General features: G+C 37.9%; 1 protein-coding gene across 6 annotated transcripts in view; it reads left to right on the top strand.

The window, feature by feature from the left end:
• The first annotated feature begins 9,635 nt into the window (after nucleotides 1-9,635).
• The window catches only part of LOC117293633 (E3 ubiquitin-protein ligase TRIM71-like), a 29,694-nt gene continuing 22,961 nt past the window's right edge, over nucleotides 9,636-16,368 (top strand). For 3 of the 6 annotated variants that reach the window (XM_033776008.1, XM_033776006.1, XM_033776007.1), the window contains exons 1-3: nucleotides 9,636-9,789; nucleotides 11,340-11,449; nucleotides 14,513-14,604. The gene's annotated coding sequence lies outside the window, so the exon portion shown is untranslated. Of the gene's footprint in view, nucleotides 9,790-11,339; nucleotides 11,450-11,881; nucleotides 11,900-14,512; nucleotides 14,605-16,368 lie in introns of those variants that run through there. The other 3 variants (XM_033776009.1, XM_033776010.1, XM_033776011.1) reach the window with 3 other exon arrangements.

Raw genomic sequence — 16,368 nt, 5'->3', positions numbered from 1 at the left:
TAATGATTAGCAGCTCTCATGTAACATGTAAATACCGTACTATGAGAAAAATGTAGAGCTATGCGTAGTGGTTTATGATTAGCAGCTCTCATGTAACATGTAAATACCGTACTATGAGAAGAATATAGAGCTATGCGTAGTGGTTAATGATTAGCAGCTCTCATGTAACATGTAAATACCGTACTATGAGAAGAATGTAGAGCTATGCGTAGTGGTTAACGATTAGCAGCTCTCATGTAACATGTAAATACCGTACTATGAGAAGAATGTAGAGCTATGCGTAGTGGTTAATGATTAGCAGCTCTCATGTAACATGTAAATACCGTACTATGAGAAGAATGTAGAGCTATGTGCAGTGGTTAATGATTAGCAGCTCTCATGTAACATGTAAATACCGTACTATGAGAAGAGTGTAGAGCTATGCGTAGTGGTTAATGATTAGCAGCTCTCATGTAACGTGTAAATACCGTACTATGAGAAGAATGTAGAGCTATGCGTAGTGGTTAATGATTAGCAGCTCTCATGTAACATGTAAATACCGTACTATGAGAAGACAACGGCTCCAGTCAGAACCGTAACCAATAATTCTGATAAATCACTTGTAGATTGTTGACAGCAAACCGAAACATTGATACTAGATACTAACAAGGTTGTACGGATCCTAGATCCAAATATTGGCAGAGCGTCAAGTTTGTATCACATTTCTGAAAAGAGTTCTGTGAGAAAAGAGAAAATAATTAATCAAAATTATCTTAATATGGTTGCTATCCGCCAACTATTAACTTACTTTGAATCATTTACATCTTTTAAATAAAATCATAAGTAATTATTATTATTATAATCACGCCATGTTTAATAATAATAAAACATTCTTTACTTGATAAGTGAATACAGAACAATTGATTTAACTGCTGATATCCGTCTTCGAAATATCGATACTTTGCTAAATGTTTGGATACATAGGCCAGAGCTGTGTATTGAGAGAGTTGCGACATGGAGGGACCAGTTTTCTTTGGTCACGTGGTTGCTGGACGCCATGTTGTCTCCAAGTGCGGCACAACCCAATGGCTGCGCAGACAAGTCTGGCACCCCGTGTTCGCCCATACGTTTCTTAGGAACAAAATGGCTTCTAATCGCAAATTGTCGCAACTCTCCCAGAATACAGTAAATAATGTTGGGTAGAATAATATAACATAATGCTATCTATTATCAGCTATTCTTTTGTAATAAACGGAAAACTTGCATGACTCTGCATGGTAACTCTATTCTAATATCAAGAGCTTGTAAGTTGCTTTTTCTTTGCGCCTTTTTTTTTGACTTACTATTCAATCTAAATCACTCAATCGGTGATGAAGAGAATTTTATTTAAAATCTTTGGTTGATTTTAAAACAATAATACTGAAATTAATGGCTGTTTACTCTGTTTTGGGAAGTAAATAGAGTATGGTATTTCTCTTTTAATCTAAACGTCAAATCATCAAGCGTAAAATGTTGTTATTTGTAAATCGGTTTTAGGGGTTGAACAAAGAATTGTCAATTCTTTGTTCAACCCCAAAAATCATTTCAAAATTTACCCAGTCAGTTTCCCTTGTGGTTTATATTGATATTTGAAACAAAAAGTCGCATCCCCTTAAGGTGATCCCCTGGCTGCCGCTTCCCAGGTTGTATCGTAAATTGGGTGTGGTCCCTGGCTACACGGCAGTTAACGGTTGTATGGCTTCTGACTGGCACCCCGAACAAAGATATTGACACATTTTAATAGGGACACCGCCAATATAGGGCTAGATAGCTCAGTTGGTAGAGCGCCGGCACGTTAATCCGGAGGTCGTTGGTTCAAATCCCACTCTAGTCAATTCTTTGTTCCACCCCAAACATCATTTCAAAATGTAACCAGTTAGTTCCCTTGTGGTTTATATTTATATTTGTAGATTGAAAACAATTGTAAGATTCAACGGCAACTGTTTTATTCCCTAAAGCTTTATTCAAATTTGGCTTCAGTTTTTAAGAATAAACCATCAAATTAACTCTCTACGAAAAAAGGTTTATCGTGGTTTTCATTACTAGGGCCAAAATAATCAACATGTTTGTTTTCCTACACACAGTGCGCCGAACCATGTATGAGTTCAATGCATATATCTAGACTATAGGGGCTATGACAAAAGTAATAGGAGAAGGGACTTCACCATATTATTTGTAAAACACAAAGGTTTAATTCGATGAAGTGTCAACAATAATGAAACCATTTCCGGGGAAACCAAAGACACTCACACGCTTAATCCCAAATCTTCATCAAAACGATCAACTGCTTCACTATACGTGACCTCTAATCCCAATAGGTCAGAACCACCCTAAACAAAAACAACAACATTGGTTGGACATCATAACTTCGTAACTCCTCCCACCAGTGTCACGAGACACCACCAGCCCCGCCCACCCCTCGGGACAGCTCGGGATCACTATTTCAATCAAGCTTTGCTATTTCACACTAACTACAAAATAGCCACAGGACCCACCACCCACTCTCCGGTCTTTTTAAATAAAATCCTGCATCAATAAATGGTTCCTTTTAGCGAACTAACTTTGAGACGTACTTATTGGCGGCAAAAGGATAACTCCGCCCATAGACTTTTTCGCAAATACCATTGCGCAATCGCAGACTGATGAATGAGGTGCATTGCGCAAGCGCAGACTGATGAATGAGGTGCATTGTGAGATATAGACCTTTCTTTTGTTTACAAACATTGGGGCGAAACCAGCGCATGCGCAGTTTCTGGTTGGCAAGTTACTTTATAAAATGTCGCCTGACAGTACATGGAGACTTTGGGCTTACAACTTAACAAGTCGCTATAGAGAATCGTACAGTAATTTCGTGAAGAATTTCAGATTCAGTATGTAGTCAGCGATGACAGTTGTGAGTGCTTGGGTTGTGATTAAAACAACTGGATATGTGGTTCTGCGCAACTGTGTGTATGCATGGCAGGTAAGCCTCTAGCACGTTGACCTTGTTGACGTTCTTTATTAAACTTTTAACTTAGGCAAGCGGGCATTTTAAATTTGTATTTTCATTTAAATTGTTTTTAATTTCAAACTAGGCATAGGGCCTATCTCTGTTATTTTGGGGAACAGCGTGAAAAATACGTAGGGACCTACACGTATTTATACCGGACCACTGTTACTGTTAGTGTTGCTCTAGCCTAGTTGAGTAGTTACTTAGTACGTTGTTATTTTTGTTATATTCGAGAGCCATTGCGGTTTTTATTATGAAATATAATTGCAGTTGAATTGCAAATTGATAGCGGTCCAAATGTAGATCAGGGGAAGGGTAATTTGTTCAGTTCACAATCACATATTTTGGTAATTCAATTCAGTAACATTTATTTCAATGCTGTCATTCATAAAAATAAAAATACAAATTAAAAAGTTTCCTCAAGCAAACTCGCCCCACCGGCCAAACTATACATACTGTGGACAATCACTCCATATCCGGATGTACTCCTAGAACTATTGCGGTTTCGTCTGCTATCGTCTCCCGTTACTGGAGACGATAGCAGATGAAACCGAAATAGTTCTAGGAGTAATCCGGATGATGGTAATCTAGCTTACTTGCCCACGAAAATGTCATCCTCGGGCAAGGTCACCCCAATAAATAATATATAAACAGATCATCTCCCAACGCCTGCTGCCTATTCACAATTATTTATTTTCAATTTCATCTATGAATGAAAATAATGTGTGTAAGCAAAATACCGCTTTTCATCCATGAACCCTTTAGTATTAAGCCATTTGACTCACACCACTTCCCAGTCATGATCTTTCCGAGTTTTCATTATAAAAAAACAAACACTTTAAGTTTGCTTCAGTGACCATGGCGACTTGAGAAATAATTTACAGTTAATCCAAGCCAGGGGGCGACTTTGCCGGGGGTCGACAATGCTAGGGGCGAAGCTTGCCATGGGGCGCCTTTGTTGAAGGTACATTTTTCGGGGCGGTCTTGTTTCCTAGGTTGAGAGTTGTCAATAGATGTAGATTTGGGCACGTAACCTATAGGCTACCAAATTAATAACAAGCCCTGCTTTTTCTTTTAGCTTTTTAATCAGCCTTGGAGAAGCGTGTAGTCTATATTGCGGCAATACTGTTCAAGTTGGAGGCAGCAAATCGGCTGGAGTATACGACCCAGGCCTGCACCGAGAAAGCATCCATATGGAACCAAGATTTTCTCAAAGGAACAGGGCTCGAACCATGTACTGTCAAAGATCTTCATTTTGTTAGGATTAGAGAACTTTTTCAAAATTATTTTTGTGACATTGTTCTACTCATTTCTCAAAAACTACAGCACCTCAGTAAGTAATATTTTAAGGGAGGCTTTCTACTATCATTATCTTCAAACTGTGGAAGTGTAATGTAAATTTGTGGACATTGTGTTTTATGTTAGAAAAGAGTACATAGACCCTTTAAACCACGTTATGACAGGTGTGGACAGATCAGGTCAGTAAAATCTAACGTGGATGTCACTTTAAAAGCCACTCTAGAAAGTCTTGATCTGTACACACTTCGACAAATTAACCCAGACGCTTGTATATTTTCTCTCGTTCCAAAAGAAGATGATAAGGAAACAGTCACCTTCAGAAAATGAAAATAACATGAAAATTAGGCGGGAACAACAATAAAGAAGGTCCAACAATGAGATCAAGCTGTGTGCACAAAAATATTAATTTCATTTTTTGAAACAGTTCAAATAAATGTACAGTTTTTTAATATGTTTTAAATACATTTGTTCCTCAGAGAGGTTAAAGGCACTGGACACAGTTGGTAGTTACTCAAACTAATTGTTAGTATAAAACTAACTTGGTAACAAGCAATTTCGTATTAAATTTTGATGGCGAAGAACCATTCAATGATCAATGTATCATATGAAAGTTGATAACTTTTCCTACCCCTACCAATAGCAATGTACCACATTAAAAGGGGCTATCTCGCCTGTCCTGCAGTTGTGCATGGAACTATAAACTAATGATGAACCCACCACTCGGTGACCTACACCCTGGGCACCCTCGCATCTACATCCTGGAAGGGCATGTCCATGCCTGGGATGTAGGTTATCATGTGGTGGGTTCATCAGTTAATATTTCCATGCACAGCCGCAGGACAGATGAGATAGCCCCTTTAATTTTGTGACCTTAAATTTTGACCAACTATGGCAATGATCTTTAAAAACAATTTATTAGTGTATTACTTGCACATATTTTTTAACAAAGATAATTTATTCCACCTTTAATCTTGAAGTCTAAATATGTATAATTTTAACAAATTATATTTTACATCTAAATAATTTATAATAAATAAGTTTGGATAATATGAATAAATAATTTAAAACGAATACAACCGTGTTTGTATCCTGATTTGGTTTGGTTTGTGAATGTGCATGCATGATCAATTACTGTAGGGCCTTTTTAGACATCATAGAAACAAATTGAAATCCACAAATATTTGATTTATTGTGTTGTAAATGCAGCTGAATGTCAAAATTAAACCTGCATCAACCCATAATAGTAATAACCAGTTTTTATGGAGTGCTTTTCACACCCATAGGGCATCTCAAAGCACTTCCAACATAATTCCCCTGGTCATCACTGTGCATTAATTCAGTTCTCAAACCATCTCAGCTCCATGAGAAGTATACAGCATGTGAAACAATAACAAACAATTGTATGTGCTACTCGGCTACATCAATCACAAGAACCATCTCTGCCATCACAGGTATCGATTTACCCTGGGTGGAGAGAAGCAATTAAAGTTAAGTGTCTTGCTCAGGGAAACAAGTGATTCGAACGACAATGATTCGAACCCACACTGCTGAACAGAAGCACCAGAGCTAGTCTATTTAAACCTTGTTTCCTCTTTACCCACATAATTCTATTTAACAAGTGTTGTGATGTAGAGTAGCTGTCTGTTTGTGCTCGAAGTTTGAGATCTGATGTGTGTTGTGTAAACAATTCAAAACAGTTGATTATTTCTGTAGCTTTCCTCAATTTAATTTATTTCTTGAAAGCTTTTGGAAGATATCTTCTTGTTGTGTGTCTGTTAGGCCATGTGATCAATGGATTCAAGCAAGACGACATGTTTTTTATCCACAAACTAAATATTTAAGAAGCACTCGATCTCATCGTAAGCCTCCTTCTCCCGACTAGGCCATCCGTCGACTTGTCTTGACCCCAAGTCGAGTTGTCCGATGGTTGAATAAATCATCCGTCGAGTTGTCCGAACCGTTGAGTTGTCTGAACCATCGAGTTGGTCGAACGGACGAGTTGTCCGGCGGACGAGTTGTCTGGTCTCCGTTCTCCTGGTCACAAGGCGGACATGGGTTCGGGTTATTACAATGTATCTTTAACAGGCTGGTGGTGGTGATGAAGCTTTCCTGTCTAGTTTCTCCTTAGAGGGCTCTTGTGTTATTGTTCCTGGTATTACTACATTGCTGTATATAACAAATTAAAGAAGAAAACAAAATAAAAGGTTGTGATAACCTCTGTAGTAAAGCCTCAAAGTAGTATACAGAAAAAAAGTCTTATTCCATACATACCTATACATTAATTATTATAATGAAAGTGTAGGAATAATAACCTAAGGAATTTAGACCCTTTGTTCATTGTTTCCACCAGGTGTAGAACCAACCGATAACTAAACTAGCCTAATTCCTTCCTTAATTAATTACCTGAACAAAATTTTGAACATGTAAAAACTAAACGTTAAATAAAGTAGGCCCCTTCCATTCTGACTTTTAAAATTATCGGTTCATTGGCAAGTGACGTTAACCCTTCTTTATATTTTGCGAGCAAAATGTGGATAAATGAAAATGTGTGATACACGTGTTGTGGGACTGTGTGTGAAAATGAAAGAAAAAATGCACTATTCTCTATATAATTCTCTAAACCATTTTTGGGAGGTAGATGGAACAGGAAGAAAATGTGTGATGTCTCAAATTTATTATTATGAGAAAACTGGCAGTTCTATGTGACATTGTTTCCAATATGAATAATCCAACCATCGAGGAAAACGCTAACTAACAACATAGACTAGAGTCTGTACTTGCTAACAATAACACGGAAATAATGAATGATTTTCCAGACACAAAGTGGTCACACCATGCATGCATGCATCCCCCATGCATATCCGGTCATCATCATGATCATGTCGTGAAGGTTGCCAATCTATTCTATGCCTGTTGCGCTGGCGGACGTGTTTCGGCATCTATCCACGCTTTATTTTAATCCTGAAACTTGTCAACTTCAGGGAAGCGAAAGAACTTTAACCCTTCTTTTGATCCGAACCAATTTTTGCAGCAACAGCGGCTAAGAACCATGATTATTCGACTGTAAAGTTCGAATCTGTATACATTTACACACAAGTAAACAAACTTTTGCCAACCAAGATGGCGGAGTTGTTTTGTCACGTGACTCGTGACGTGTCAAAAGAAAGGTCTATATATGGATCATATTTGATCACCAGCTAGACTACAATGCAAGATTTACGCGCGCGCCCCAGTATTTACGAAAAGGTATATTGACCCCTTGTACTGCATGATGACGTCACATGCAGCTACTGTCTTACACGCTAGCCATGTGTGGGGAGTCAAATTGCCCGTAATTTAAATTATGAGTATGATAACATACATTTTAAGAGCGTGATTCAACTTTAGTATAGTATGCCCACATAGGCTTACTCCAGAATATGAGCTGAAGATGCTTTAGGATGGCCACACAAATTGATTGTCGGATTCTGGACAGCCAAGGCTAACTGCAGATAAAACAACTGTCTTCTCTAGCTTTTATACCTTCGACGTATGGTTTGGTCAGCTGTGGGTGACGGTTCTTTCCGGCTGCTACTGTTTCGTTCTATCTCAAACACCCTGGGCCCTCGATCTCTCAGTGAAGTCTTCAGGGTGTCCTCTTTCCCCGGCCCCTCGTTACTTCCAGATTCATCCCATGGACCCAAACTATACATTTCTAGAGAACCCTCGAGTTTGGCTTTCTGACAGTCAGCGCCACACTTGTCCCGAACCCACCAAAATAAAATATAGTCGGTGATTTGTTGTACATGTATTTTAATGTTCACCTTCATTTGAGAGACGTGAGTCTGATGTATAGTCAGTGGAACTAGGGGGAGGGGGGGGGGACAATCCCCCACCAATGTTGATGTCATTTGGGGCCTTTAAGCGTGCCCCGGAACCCACGCCGCAATGGCTACGCGCTCGCATACTCCATCTAATTTCATAATAATTTTTTTTTTCTGGTCGTTTGTTCCTTCTTTGTTAAGCATGTTGTAAGCAACAGCAACACGGATCTTCTGTTTTCAAAGAACTGTTCTTTTACAGTTGACATATAACTCGTCAAAATATGAATAAAATACCGCACGCAACAAACAACTTGTATGCCTATAATCTCAATGGCATGCATGGACGCCACTTTCAGAATATTGGTTTGCCGAGAACATGTAGCGTAAAAAGCAAACCAAACTGGATTGTGCTTGTATTATCATAAGTCAAGTGGTTTACACTACTTGATTTATTTGCATAACAACAAACACGATATTGGAAGGTTATGTTCAATGCACACAGTTCATGGCGTTATGATGTCTGAAGGTACGGTGTTCTATATATACCAAGTGCACAGCAGCAGTAAAAGCACAATTTAAAATGCGGTTTATAACAGGAAAATAGTTTTTAAAAGATAGATATTGTTTACCATTTCCATCATTTTTCCTGAGCACTTTGTTTTCTGTTCACTATAATTATGTTTCTTGTTAGTTTTTTGGAGTAACTTTTCCAGTCTTCCGTTTTTCAATAGAATGTATTAAAACAAAAATCTAAATATAATTGAACTTTACAACAATTGACTCAAATACTTCCATGTAGTTGTTGTATCATTTGCTTTAATTGAGACCAGTCCTTTGTGCTGTGCAATTGTACTGCGATCTTAATTGATATTGTATAAAGTATTGTACAAATACGGGATTTGTTTGATCTCCGTCTATCCCTTCAGAATGCCCCGCCCCTTCCACTCCCAAGAAATAAATTACCCCCACAAAATCACATCAAGCACTCGGAGTGAAGTTTCTGCTTTGGTGAACATTGAGAAGCTTTTCAATGAGTCTTTATACCAGATCAACAATCTTCAAACTCATTCAACAATTAGTAAGTGTTTCAAATACATTTATATGTTCTACCTGAGTGGAATTTGCGGGGAGGGGTGATGAAAGAAAAACGAAAACTGAAAGGTAACTGCCCCAATTAGCGGGATCGGGAAGGTAGAATTTTGATTAGTTGTGTCATGTTCCTTTTGGAACCTGCTGATGAACTCTTAGCCAAATAATTAACCAGTTATATTCAGTTATTATAACCAACCAAAGTATTCAATATTTGGGGTCAGTATTTCAGACTGCAAACATCATAATACACGTTCCACAAACACAGTACGGAATTTCATTGAAATGACTAACTCAGCACACACTATCGCAATGGTTGCAACAGGCCTCCGTAGAATGCAGTGCAACGTGTGGGGTTTTCCAGTTGTGAGAAATTGATACCATTGCATTGCGCACGGGATGCCGATTAGATCAATACTTGTACTGTATACATTCACATCGGTGTCGAGTTGGCGAAGGGGTGCACTGCTTTTACGTTTTGAACGTTGGTTAACGACCATAATACATCACTGTTGCCGGCCATTACCACTTACGATTCATCAAAGAGGTTCAAGTGTACGCAGTGAGCATTAGTCACATCTACAGCTTGAGGTAGGACTTTACTTGCACTGAGGGTCTATGTTGTCCTAATGAACATGACCATCTAAGACGTGTAATAACTGACACGTTGGCTATGTGTGTATCCTGGTGTCATGGGTTTTCAGTAACAGGAAAACTGTTCAAAATAAAAAACAAATGATTTGTTTAAGTCATCCATCCAACCTTTTTACAATGACACTTGCACTACATCGTGTGTTGAAATCTTAAAAGCTTTGGTTTTACGTTGCGAGAGATAGTCCGCCATTTACAGTGTTAATGCATACACGACATTGGAGCGGCGTCATATGTTTTCAAAGCTTTCATTGTTGGCATTTTATTAAATAACAGAAGCTAGTATGGCGTGCATAATTAATCAACAATCTCATTCAATTAATATTAAACAAATTTAATTACATTTTTGTCCTAAGACATATGGCTACTAGATTATAATCCAGAGATATTACAAGGCACGACAGTAAAACACCCCATCCCCCTTCACCCCAGCACAAACACTTCATTACAATCGGTGTTCCCCTATTTCAGACCAGCATTTTTGGGTTTCAGGAGATAAGAAACGAATCGGTTATGTTTTCTCTTTAATGTAGACATATTATTTGCTACGTTTGACAGAAGTTATTACAATCTGCAGTTAATAAAAAATACAAAAAAATTTTTTCACTTAAAATACTTTAATTTCCCCCCATATTGGCACGCCTTAGAATCCCAAGATGATAATTTTGTTTTGAACTTTCGAGGTTGGATGATGTTTCTTTGACGCATTTGATTGTGGGCATAATAATGCATTAGTGATATGTACCAAAATATAATCATTTTATAAATATTTGAGCAAAACCTACCACAGGAAACTTTATTATTGGCATGATTAAGCCTGATAAAAATACAGACCGTGAGTAAACAGCAGAGCTTCTGTCACCGGTGGAGCTTGCACAGTCTTGCGGTAAACGGGAATCAAATTTGGAGTTCGAGAACATTTTGAGGGTCGATAACATAATATGATCCTACGATGAATGTACATGATTCATTTCTCACAAACCAGTGTGTTGTATTGCATGTACACGCTCTTGTATTGAAACTCGATCTGACAAGTTGCAGTGAGACAAAAACGAGCGATGTTTTAGAAGCTCATGTCTTTTTTTAGGAAACACTAACATATGACATCCCCTATAAAAGTCTTCATTCATTCAATCATTCTTTTTTATCACATCAAGTTCCACGAACTTTATATAGCTGTTCCTTGCCCTTTGAACAAACACATCAGCCATTGATGTGAGGAAAACTACATATGTAGCACACACTATCGCAATGGTTGAAAGAGGTGCACATTTAATGCAATATGAACCTTTGTACCATCGACCCATGACGAACACGATGTGTGGTTAGGGTATGTGGGGTTTTCTCAGTTGTGAGGAACTACTACTATAACGCATACCTCATGGCCGTGTGATTTAAGCCCAAACCATGCGGAAAAGCAACATTTTGTAGGTTGGCGAAGGAGGTGCACTGTTTTTGTAATGTAAACTTTTACGTTGTTTATCGCACAGAATCCATTACTGTTTCCGACAATCTTCCACTTCCCATTCATCAGAGAGGTTCAAGTGTACGCAGTGAGCATTAGTCACATCTACAGCATCAGTCACATCTACAGCTTGAGGTAGGACTTACTTGCACTTGGCTATGGTATCTTAAAACCATTGGACACTTTCGGTAAACAGTGTTGTCCAAAGGCCCACACTTCGTGTATCACAACTTATGTATAGGATAATGCCCCAGGTGCACGCCATTCGTGGGTACGAGTGGCCCGAGTGCGAAGCCCGAGGGTCATTCGTACCCACGAATGGCGCGTTCACCGGCCGAGGGCATTATGCGACTTAACCCACACCTGTGACGTCATGCTGTTGTTAAAATCGCTCCATTATTTTGCACGAATGGCGCGATATTGTTAAAATTGTTAAAGGCAATTGTTTGTATGTGTTGCGTAGGGCCAAAGCCTTTTCACCAGTGAACACCACATGGACGAAGACCAAGGAAATACGCTCGTTCCATAGGCAGTGGCGTTATGGATTGGGAGCTAAAGTGGCAGCGGAATTTTTTTTTTCCCAAGGTAAATTTAGTGAAGTGATAGAAAGTGACTATGACACGGATGATGTTGTAGCCGACTTGCTCGGTCTACAAAAAACCCAATGGTTAAGATAAAAGAAGTGACCTACCGGACAAGCCTGTAGTTTAAGATATTTCTGACATAACTTAACAAAATTAACAAATTTAAGCTAACTTAATGATCAACAATTTCAGTTAAATTCCTGCTATTTTATAATGATATTGGAAGAAGTATCTTTGCAGATTTAATTTTGAGGGAGTTTACCACTACCATGTTTGTGTATGACAAATTAAGCATTTTTAATTAATTTTAAAAAGTACTGGTTAAAACGAAGTTGATTTATCTGACTTTAAGACCTGCTGAAAAGGCTGTTGTAGTTAACTAACATTTTTTTTTTACATCACATCTGAATAATAATTTATAAATGTATCTGTTAGTTACCTTGTGGAAAGTTTGTACGATCATGTTGTAAAACATGCGTAGCTCTAACCTGTGTTCAAAACAATATGGTCTATGGCGTCATTGACGTCTTTTACTTTATTCCTTAACTTTATTATGACAGTTTCACCCGTTTGCATAATGGGTGAATAGTTGTACCCATCGCGCCATTCGTGCAAAATAATGGAGCGATTTAACAATAGTATGACGTCACAGTTGTGGGTTAAATATGACACAACAAACCTGTGAAAATTTGGGCTCAATCAGTCATCGGAGTCGGGAGAATATAACGGGAAAACCCACCCTTATTTCCGCAAGTTTGGCCGTGTCATGACATGTGTTTAAAACAAATCCGTAAATCTCGATATCTGGAATTGACATCGAGAATTGATATTGTTTTAATGTTTTCACAAAAAAGTAAAGCATTTTACGGAATAATTTTTCAATAGAAGTCTTTCACCATTACCTTCTGTAAACCCTGAAAGTAATTTATAAATCTGTGAACTTTTATTTTGTTTTTGTTTCGAAAGTGTCCAATGGCTTTAATGAACATGACCATAATGTACGTTATGTGTGTAACAGTACATGAATCAGTTTACACAAACCAGTGTACATTAAATCTAAACAGTACATGCTTAATTAGTTCCAATGAATCCTGATCTGACAAATTGTTTAAAAGCTATAAGAAACAAGGTTTGGCAATGTTTTCGAAAGTTGTGTTTTTTAGGATCAACACAGGTAATATCCTATAGAAGGCCTCTTAAGGCCCGGTCACACAGGCCTCGATAACGAGAACGAACACGAGCAGTCTCTACCCGCAACCCATGCGTTAATAATCTTATTTGCTGGGTTTTATCTGCGGGGGTTTGTGTGGTTTTTCATACTAATTGGGGACTGTTGCTGACATTCATAACGGGAAAATTTGCCGTGTTTTTGTGACTTGTTTTCTTTCTTTTTAAAGCAATTTTTTACGTACATTTTTTTTTCTTTTTGAAATTTGAGTTGCACCGATTTGTTCATACATAACGACATATATGCTCTTCGTTTTAATTTACTGGTACATTATTTTGGTAGAGACTTTTCAGAAAAGGCCGAACATGACCGAATTCCAGAAGCCCTTTTGACTAATTATATACTCACCCAGAGGTCACGCACGAAAAACGATGAATAATTTGCAGGTAAAAAGAAACGAAATTTAGTGACCTGCGGGTAGACTGGAGAGTGTTAATAATGCACGCCCTCGATTGGTTGAGTGCGTGGGCGTATTCTGAGTGGAGCAATTCAACCAATAGAATGCGTTCTCTTTGCGTTGTTACCGTTTTCGTTATCGCTGCAGTGTGACTCGGCCTTTAATACTTAAAATACACCATGCGTGTAGAGCAATGATTACACTATGTGGTCCAGGGGTGCGTTCCACTCGCGCAAACGACTCGCAACTGTTCGCGCAAACGTTTTTTTGTCTTTTGAACGATTGGTGCGTATACGCGATGTCAACATGGCGGCGCCCTGAAATGAAGATGGCGCGCACCATACGTAGTTTTTTTTAAACTTTGTTTTTGCTGCAATAGTCCTCTTTTTGACATCATTACATCAACTAATTAAATTTGTTATTCCAAATCTGCATTATCATCCACCGAAAATACAATGTAATTATGTTTGTGACAAAAAAATAATACCGTATGCTTGTCCAACTCGCCAACACCTCCGAAGTATGTTCGCCTAAAGTTGGCAACGTTCGCACACGGTGGCAGCGAACAACTCGTTCCACTTGAAATTGTTGGCGAACGTGCGCAACTGTTGGCAACGTTTGCGCGAGTGGAACGCACCCCAGACTTAGTTCACACGAAGCCCTATGCACAAACACATCAACCATTGCCATGTGAGGAACACATCATGATGTAGCACACACTATCGCAATGGTTGAAATAGGTGCACCTATAATTGCAATACGAACCTTTGTACCATCGAACCATGTCGAACACAATGTGTGGTTAGGGTATGTGGGGTTTTCCCAGTTCCCATGGAGGTAGAAATGTCCATGCTACAACGCATACCGGCCGCAAGGCCGTGTGGTTTAAGCCCAACCATGGCCCAGTTGCGGAAGTACAAAATTTTGTAGGTTGGTGAAGGAGGTGCACTGTTTTTGTTATGTAAACCTGAACGTTGTTTATCGTACAGAATCCATTACTGTTGCCGGCAATCTTCCACATCTGATTCATCAAAGAGGTTCAAGTGTACGCAGTGAGCATAAGTCACATCTACAGCTTGAGGTAGGACTTTACTTGGACTAGGGTAAATTGTGTCTTAATGAACACTTGTGTGTGTACGTACAGTAAAATAATCAGTTCACACAAACCTTTTTTGAAAGTTTTTTTCAAGATCAACACAAATAATGTCATTAACATATCCTATTAATTAGAAGTCCTCTTATTCATTCATTTGTTGATATATAGTGTCATGTTTGTTTGTTTGTTTGTTTGTTTGTTTGTTTGTTTGTTTGTTTGTTTGTTTGTTTGTTTGTTTGTTTGTTTGTTTGTTTGTTTGTTTGTTTGTTTGTTTGTTTGTTTGTTTGTTTGTTTGTTTGTTTGTTTGTTTGTTTGTTTGTTTGTTTGTTTGTTTGTTTGTTTGTTTGTTTGTTTGTTTGTTTGTTTTTTTTTTTGTTTTTTTTTTTTTTTTTACAATATTCAGTTATGAAGTTATCCGTCTGGCAGTGTGCAAATAAGAATGTAAAACATATATACAAAATCAATAATCAGTTTAATATAAATGTAACCTCCATTTTAAGAACCAGAATTTTAAAAATGTACTCGTGGAAATTATAAATACGAATGACATGACTTGAGTTACACGCATGCCATGACTTAAGAGTCAGTTCAGGTAAATAATTGACATAGTTGCTCACGGTCAAAATTTTTTTTTTTTTTATACTTTGTGGGTGGAAGGGCCTTGGGGTGCAAGTAAACAAAATTGCATTTTCAATTCTATATATAGCCCGCTGCCATGGTTACGGCTCATTTTGTTTTTTGGCCATTTTAGGCCGTTTTTGGGGTCTGAAAAACTGGTTTTTAGCTCATATTTACAACTCCACCCCACCAAAATGCAAAATTATTTCAAAAAACCTTTTATATCACTACAAAGTATCATCCTTGGCCTTCCTTGCCAAAAAAAATTATTGCTTTAAATATCACCCTTGTGCTATTTTTGCATCATACATTACAGTATGTTTTTAGAACTTGCAAAATTGACATTTTTACCCTATTTTTGGACCCCAAAATGTCAACTTGCCAGGGGTCTCAGAAAATTTTCCTTTCGGCTGTGATTAGGGCCAACACTGGTCTTTCCATATCTGGTGTCAAAAATTTGGGCAATTGTATCCTGTTGTGACAGTACTGCCTCAAAACTAGACTTTTTTCCAAAAAAACGTGAAAAATGCCTTTTTAAGGGTCTTTTCACATAATATCGACATACGTGTCCATGGTAAAAAAAAAGGAATATTTTTCTTATACTTTGTGGATGGTAGGGACTTGGGGTCCAAATAAACAGCATTTACATTTCAAATCATAATATAACACGTTGCCATGGTAACAGTTCATTTGTGTTTAGGCCACTTTAGACCGATATGGGGGTCTGAAAAACTTTTTTTTAAAGTTAATATTTACAACTCCACCCCACCAAAAAACAAAAATATTTCATAAAACCTTTTACCTCACTACAAAGTATTATCCTTGGCTTTACTTGAGACAAAAAATATTGCTATAAATTTTACCTTCGTGCTATTTTTAGAACGTGCATTAGAATATGTTTTTTTGAACTTGCAAAATCAACATTTTTACCATATTTTTTGCCCTCAAAATTTCATTTTTTCAGGGGTCTCAGAATATTTTCCTTTCGGTTTTGATCAGGGCCAAAATTTGTCTTTTTATTTCTGGTAAGAAAAACTCGGGCAATTGTATCCTGATGTAACAGAACTGTCTCAAAAATAAACCCTTTTCCCCGAAAACATAGAGAAATGCATTTTGAAATATTTGCTTCAT

The sequence above is a fragment of the Asterias rubens genome, chromosome 8, assembly GCF_902459465.1.
Source record: "Asterias rubens chromosome 8, eAstRub1.3, whole genome shotgun sequence".
Lineage (NCBI taxonomy): Eukaryota > Metazoa > Echinodermata > Asteroidea > Forcipulatida > Asteriidae > Asterias > Asterias rubens.
The sequence above is the reverse complement of the archived record's forward strand: the minus strand, read 5'-3'. Positions and strand labels throughout refer to the sequence as shown.